This window comes from Dysidea avara, chromosome 6, assembly GCF_963678975.1.
Source record: "Dysidea avara chromosome 6, odDysAvar1.4, whole genome shotgun sequence".
Taxonomy (NCBI): Eukaryota; Metazoa; Porifera; class Demospongiae; order Dictyoceratida; family Dysideidae; genus Dysidea; species Dysidea avara.
Window position 1 is genome coordinate 30,892,242 of NC_089277.1, and position 7,732 is coordinate 30,899,973.

Sequence of the window (7,732 nt, forward strand, 5' to 3'; positions counted from 1 at the left end):
TCATAAAATGGAGGCCATGCACTGCTTTGTTTGGCCTCTAGTCTTGTGATTCTAGTCAGTGAGGGAGTGAGGCTAAAATTCGAGTTTTGGCGATTGCTAAAAAATTTTATATCTGGTCACCTGTAAGTGTTTCTTGTATTTGATGCTGTTTTATTTCTTATATGGACTAGTACTATTCCATAAAGGTGATTTTGGTTTCGTAAAATGTCTCTAGGGTGATTTTTAAAGGCAGGATTTTGGGCAGCACACAAAAGTTTCACTCCAATCCCTACTTGAATGTAGTGATGTGCGATATGGCTTTTTATGTATATTGCATATTGCGATTATTGCATGCAAAATTATCACGATTATGATAATTATCACGATAATTAACATTGTTGCATTCATGTAAGTCTATTGATCAATACTGAACACACAAGTTTGAATTACATAGTACAAAACTGTAAACTTGGAAAAAAACAAACCACATTACTGCTACAAAGTATTAATCATGACAATTGTACCAATGGTTGTACAGCAGACACTGTTACAAAGCATAGAAACTGTGTGTAAGAACAATACAGAAAAAGTATTCACTAAATCATAAAAAATACTAATCAAATAACTGTTTCTGAAAGTTAAACAACATACCGAGAGTGTAGTCTGATACAGTCATGGCCACTCATTAGCATGTAAAAACACCAACATGTTTACATGTTCAGGTAAGAGTCAATTCCTTTTGAGAGTAAGGATGTTGCCAGCTATTGAAAATATCTCCTCTGATCTCACGCTGGATGCAGGTAGGGACCACATTCTTTGGACTTGTGCTGACAGATTAGGGTAAGTTGCACTCTTTACCTTCCACCACTCTAGAGGGTCACACTCAAGGTCTAGGGTTTCCTCTTGACTATACCATCGGTCTCAACCTTTTCTCTGTTAGTAAGTGATTGTCCTGTTGGTATGTCATTGTCATCATCGTTAAACAGTATGTTGAGTGCAGTTTTCTTCTTAGGTGGCTGAGCACCAGTGGATTCGCAGAACTGATGATGCTCCACTTCACTGCAGGACTGACGAGGCTTCGCTTCACTGAACTCACATGATAAAGACTCGTCTGATGCTGCAAGTAACATCTACACTTTCATTCTTTCAATTGTATCTCTTCTTTCATCATCAGACAGAAAATTAAGTTGCTTAACTCTAGGGTCAAGAAATGCCGCTTCTTGCAACAGTTTAGCAGTGTCTCCTACATAATGCTCCTTTAGGACTGACTGAATCGCCACCTTAATCTGCTTTAAATTCTCGCTGTCATCTTCTTTCCTATCAAGGTTTGAGCAAAACTTGTGAATAAGAGGAGAGACAATGCTTATAGTGCCATAGGATGACCCACTTAGCACCGTAGTAGCAAGAGCAAAAGGCTTGAATATGACCATCAACTCTTCAGTCACACTCCATTCTGCTCCATCAGGAAGTAAACTACGTACAACCCTGTCTTGACTATCCAGCAATACAGTACAAAGTGCTTGTTGCTGCTCTACTACCCTTTCCAGCATAGCAAATGTTTAACTCCATCTTGTTTCACGTTGCTGTACAAGAGTGTGCTCAGCTACTCCTAACAACTTCTGTTTCTGTCGCAAAGCATATGTGGCTTTAGTTGACTTGTGGAAATGTTCCACAAGTTTGCGAACACGCCCCAAAACACGTGAGACAAACCCAAGCTGTAGTCCTCTATTAACGCTCAGCTGGAGGGTATGCCCAATGCATCCAAAGTGAGTGAATTCCAAACTATCCACAGCATTCTTAACATTTCTAACATTATCAGTAGTGATTCCAATAACTTTGGTGTCCAATTTCCATTCAGCTATAACAGCCGACAGCTCAGCAGCTATATTGTCGGCAGTGTGAGCACTGGTAACCTCACGAGTAGCAAGACAAAAACTATTCATCTCCCAGTCATCACTGACAATATGAGCAGTCACGGCCATGTAGGAGCTGCTATGGCACGCAGTCCACATATCTGTAGTCAGTGAACAGCAGCTAGCATTACTTATTGTATCTGTCACAGAGGCCTTAACACTTTCGTACTTGGCAGGTAATAGTACTCGAGTAAAGTGGGCACGAGAGGAAGGCTTGTATCTCGGATCCAGTGTCTGTAGTAGTCGAAGAAACGGAACGCTGTCAACTGTTGTAAGTGGTTCCATGTCTTTGCACACATACTCCACTCACATTGCTTAAAACGCTGGCTTCCTCGAGTGTAAAGACCTTTCACAAAATAATCCATCGTTTGTTCTTTTTTCTTCAACTTTGACGTTGATGGAGACCTAGTTGACTTAGCAAGAAGCGAGTACTCTTCATCGTGACTATGCTTAAGGTGGTGAGTTAAGTTCGTCGTATTTCCCGAGTACGGTAAAGTCTGCGAGCAAACCCTGCATACCACTTCTCTTCTGTTCAAAATTGTTCCAGTTCCATCAGTCTAAATCCGAAATAGCGCCACACTTTGCTCTTGCCACTGGGAAGCGGAATTAAGTTAGACGCCATTTTTCCATTGCTCATGAAACGTGATTAGGGCGCATGTGCATGCAGTACCATATCGCGATATAAGCTGTTGGTTAATTGTCATCACGGTATTTAAAATATATCAATATAATCGATATTTAAAATATATCAATATAATCGATTAATCGATATTTAAAATAATCGATTAATCGATTTTATCGCACATCACTACTTGAATGGTACTACATTGTACTGTTTGATTCAGTTGTACACCCATAATGTCATTGTAATATTATTCAGAAGCATCAACAAAAAATTTTCATCAGCTGTATCTATAATTAATGGCATAAAAAATAATTAGCTATGAGAGAAAATCCCAAATTGGCATTGTAACATTGTGGGAAAATGCCCAAGTTAGCATGTTTATCTTTTCAGTGCCAAACTAGAGATTTTCCCACATTGCTACAATGTAGAGATTTTCCCTCATGACTTCCATCACATATTGTTTCACTACTTTATATTGTTGGAACCTAACTTAGTTCATAAACTTTTGTTAGAGTATAGCTATAAAATACACATGTGGTTGTGAGGAGAGAAAGCCATTAATCCTTAAATATGACAGTTTTATACAGTATAACTTAAATAACACATGTGAGACCTCAGACACATGTAGCAATGGGTACAGTCCTTGTGTAAGGGTGTGGGTATGGTAAGGGTGTGGGTATGGGTATGGTAAGGGTGTGGGTATGGAAAGGGTGTAAAAGTAAGTAAAGTTGGCAATTACATAGAGGTTTACAATTAGTCAAAATCTTTTCTTGGAGGCTATGATACTTTGGTAGACAGCATCATCTAAACATTTTTAAACAGATGACTTGAATGTGGCCCATTGCAATCACTTTACAAGCCCTGCGTAATTGCTACCCAATGCTATCACAAGGATACTACAGTCCGTTAAGTACCTCAAATATAATTTTGTATAATCTAAATAAATGCTCTCTCTCATTTAAGGAAAGTATTGATACGGAAAGATAATGCCTTTGTAGCTGGCATGAAGGATAAGATGACTAATTGAAGATAAAAGGAATGGGAAAACACAGAAGGCAGGTATTTGTTAAAAGACACATCCACCTCTGATGAGTTTATTGCTGTAATGGTGCTAATTGGTGGTAGTGCTACAGATATGAGTCAAGTTATGTTGAAGACCTAGCACATGTTTGCAATGTTATTAAAATCTAATCCAAAACAGCCAAGCTGTAAAAAAAGTGTGCAGCCCTCAGAAAGGCTATGGTAAAAAAAGATGTGAAATCCAAGGTGGCGGCCAAGAAATGGCTGTGATGGTAGGTTAATGGTAAAAATTTTAATAATGACAATTCAGGTAAATTTTGTGAAGCGGCACAAAAATTCACCTGAATTGTCGTTATTAAAATTTTTACCATTAACCTACCATCACAGCCATTTCTTGGCCGCCACCTTGGATTTCACATCTTTTTTCACCATAGCCTTTCTGAGGGCCGCACACTTTTTTACAGCTTGGCTGTTTTGGATTAGATTTCATTTCTTTTTGTATTTGTATACCCCAAAGCCGGCCTATGGCCAGCTTTGGGACTTTTTTAACCTATGTTTTTTTTCTTTACTACAGGAAGACGAAAAGATGAAGTAGATGTACTTTAAATATTTTATCAGTAAATGTACAAATTATATATATATATAATACATATGTGATTGGATTTGCGAAAAGGGGTCTTCCACACACATCCAATTTGCCAACTTTGACAATTGATAACTTCAGATTGGAAAGAGCTATTGCCTTGACATTTGGACAGTGGTGATTTCTTTGCAGCTGAACTCTCTACATGATAGTTTCTTTGTAGCTGAACTCTCTACAAGGTAATTTCTTCTAGTTGATCTCTCTATAGGGAGATTTGTTTGTAGCTGAACTCTCTACAGGTGATTTGTATGTAGCTGAATTCTGTACAGGTGATTTGTTTGTAGCTGAATTCTGTACTGGTGGTTTCTTTGTAGCTGAACTCTCTAAAAGGTAACTTCTTCTAACTGATCTTTCTACAGGGCAATTTGTTTCTGGCAGAGTTTTCTACAGGGTGATTTCTTTGCAGCTGAACTCTCTACATGATGGTTTCTTTGTAGCTGAACACTCTACAAGGTAATTTCTTCTAACTGATCTCTCTACAGGGTGATTTGTTTGTAGCTGAACTATCTACAAGGTAACTTCTTCTAGCTGATCTCTCTACCGGATGATTTGTTCGTAGCTGAATTCTGTACAGGTGATTTGTTTGCAGCTGAGCTCTTTACAGAATGGTTTCTTTGTAGCTGAACTCTCTACAAGGTAACTTTTCTAGCTGATGTCTCTACAAGGTAGCTAGTTTGTAGCTGAACTCTCTACATGGTGGTTTCTTTGGAACAGAACTTTCTACAAGGTGACTTCTTCTAGCTGATCTTTCAATAGGGTGATTTGTTTGTAGCTTCACTCTCTACAAGGTAACTTCTTCTAGCTGATCTCTCTACAGGGAGATTTGTTTGTAACTGAACTTTCTAAATGATGGTTTCTTTGTAGCTGAACTCTCTACAAGTTAACTTCTTCTAGCTAATCTCTCTGCAGGGTGATTTGTTTGTAGCTGAATTCTGTACAGGTGATTTGTTTGCAGCTGAGCTCTTTATAGAATGGTTTCTTTGTAGCTGAACTCTCTACAAGGTAACTTCTTCTAACTGATCTTTCTACAGGGCAATTTGTTCGTGGCAGAATTTTATACAGGGTGATTTCTTTGCAGCTGAACTCTCTACATGGTGGTTTCTTTGTTGCTGAACTCTCTACAAGGTAACTTCTTCTAGCTGATCTCTCTACAGGGTGATTTGTTTGTAGCTGAACGATCTACAAGGTAACTTCTTCTAGCTGATCTCTCTACAGGGAGATTTTTTTGTAGCTGAACTCTCTACAGGTGATTTGTTTGAAGCTTAACTCTCTAAATGATGGTTTCTTTGTAGCTGAACTCTCTACAAGTTAACTTCTTCTAGCTGATCTCTCTACATGGTGATTTGTTTGTAGCTGAATTCTGTATAGGTGATTTGTTTGCAGCTGAGCTCTTTAAATAATGGTTTCTTTGTAGCTGAACTCTCTCAAGGTAACTTCTTCTAACTGATGTCTTTACAGGGTCACTAGTTTGTAGCTTAATTCTCTACATGGTGGTTTCTTTGTAACTGAACTCTCTACAAGGTAACTTTTTCTAGCTCATCTTTCTACAGGGTGATTTATTTGTAGCTGAATTCTGTACAGGTGGTTTGTTTGCAGCTGAGCTCTTTAAAGAATGGTTTCTTTGTAGCTGAACTCTCTACAAGGTAACTTCTTCTAGCTGATGTCTCTACAATGTCACTAGTTTGTAGTTGAGCTCTCTACATGGTGGTTTTTTTGTAACTGAACTCTCTACAAGGTGACCTCTTCTAGCTGATCTTTCTACAGGGTGATTTGTTTGAAGCTGAACTCTCTACAAGGTAACTTCTTCTAGTTGATCTCTCTACAGGTAGATTTGTTTGTAGCTGAACTCTCTACATGATGGTTTCTTTGTAGTTGAACTCTCTCAAGGTAACTTCTTCTAGCTGATGTCTTTACAGGGTCACTAGTTTGTAGCTGAATTCTCTACATGGTGGTTTCTTTGTAACTGAACTCTCTACAAGGTAACTTTTTCTAGCTCATCTTTCTACAGGGTGATTTATTTGTAGCTGAATTCTGTACAGGTGGTTTGTTTGCAGCTGAGCTCTTTAAAGAATGGTTTCTTTGTAGCTGAACTCTCTACAAGGTAACTTCTTCTAGCTGATGTCTCTACAAGGTCACTAGTTTGTAGCTGAGCTCTCTACATGGTGGTTTTTTTGTAACTGAACTCTCTACAAGGTGACCTCTTCTAGCTGATCTTTCTACAGGGTGATTTGTTTGAAGCTGAACTCTCTACAAGGTAACTTCTTCTAGCTGATCTCTCTACAGGGAGATTTGTTTGTAGCTGAACTCTCTATAAGGTGATTTGTTTGTAGTTGATCTCTCTGCAGGTTGATTTGTTTTAGCTGAACTCTCTACAGGCTGATTTGTTTGTAGCCGATCTCTCTACAGGGTAATTTGTTTATAGCTGAACTCTCTACAAGTTGATTTGTGTGTAGCTGATCTCTCTACAGGGCAATTTGTTTGTAGCTGATCTCTCTACAGGGTGATTTTTTTGTAGCTGACCTCTCTTCAGGGTGATTTGTTTCTAGCTGATCTCTCTACAGGGTGATTTTTTGTAGCTGACCTCTCTTCAGGGTGATTTGTTTCTAGCTGATTGCTCTACATGTTGATTTGTTTGTAGATGAACTCTCTACAGGGTAATTTGCTTGTAGCTGAACTCCTTACTTTGTGTCTAGTTTGTAGCTGATCTCTCTACAGGGTGATTTGTTTGTAGCTGAACTCCTTACATTGTGTGTAGTTTCTAGCTGATCTCTCTACAGGGTGATTTGTTTGTAGCTGATCTCTCTACAAGTTGATTTGTGTGTATATAGATGATCTCTCTGCAGGTATATTTGTTTGTAGCCGATCTCTCTACAGGTAATCTGTTTGTAGCTGAACTCTCTATAAAGTGATTTGTTTGTAGCTGATCTCTCTGCAGGTTGATTTGTTTTAGCTGAACTCTCTACAGGGTGATTGCTTGTAGCTGAACTCCTTACATTGTGTCTAGTTTCTAGCTGATGTCTCTACAGGGTGATTTTTTGTAGCTGAACTCTCTTCAGGGTGATTTGTTTCTAGCTGATCTCTATACAGGTAGATTTGTGTTGATTTGTTCATTGCTGATCGCTCTAAAGGTAATTGATTTGTTGTAGTTGAACACCCTGCAAAGTGTTTTGTTTGTAGCTGATCACTCTAAAGGGTAATTTGTTTGTAGCTGAACTCTCTCCACAGTGACTTGTGTGTAGCAGAATTCTGTGTAACTGAATTCTCTAGAGAGTGACTTAATTGTAGCTGAATTCTCTACACAGTGCATGACTTGTTTATAGCTGAACTTTCTTCAGTGTGACTTGTAATGTTCTGAATCTCTATAGTGGTATATTTGCTTAACTCTCCACATGGTGACTGTCTTCTTGCTGAACTGTTTATAAGATTAACTGTTTGCAGCTGAACTCCCTACAGAATAACTTGTGATGTAATAAAATACTATAATGGAGTAAATAAATTAGCCGAATGCTCTATTAGGGTGACTGTTCTATTAGAGTATCTTGATCTCGCATT

At 38.5% G+C, this 7,732-nt stretch overlaps 1 pseudogene; it reads right to left on the reverse strand.

The window, feature by feature from the left end:
* Positions 1–382: 382 nt before the first annotated feature.
* LOC136259397 (E3 SUMO-protein ligase ZBED1-like) lies at positions 383–2,514 on the reverse strand (annotated as a pseudogene).
* Positions 2,515–7,732: the final 5,218 nt, after the last annotated feature.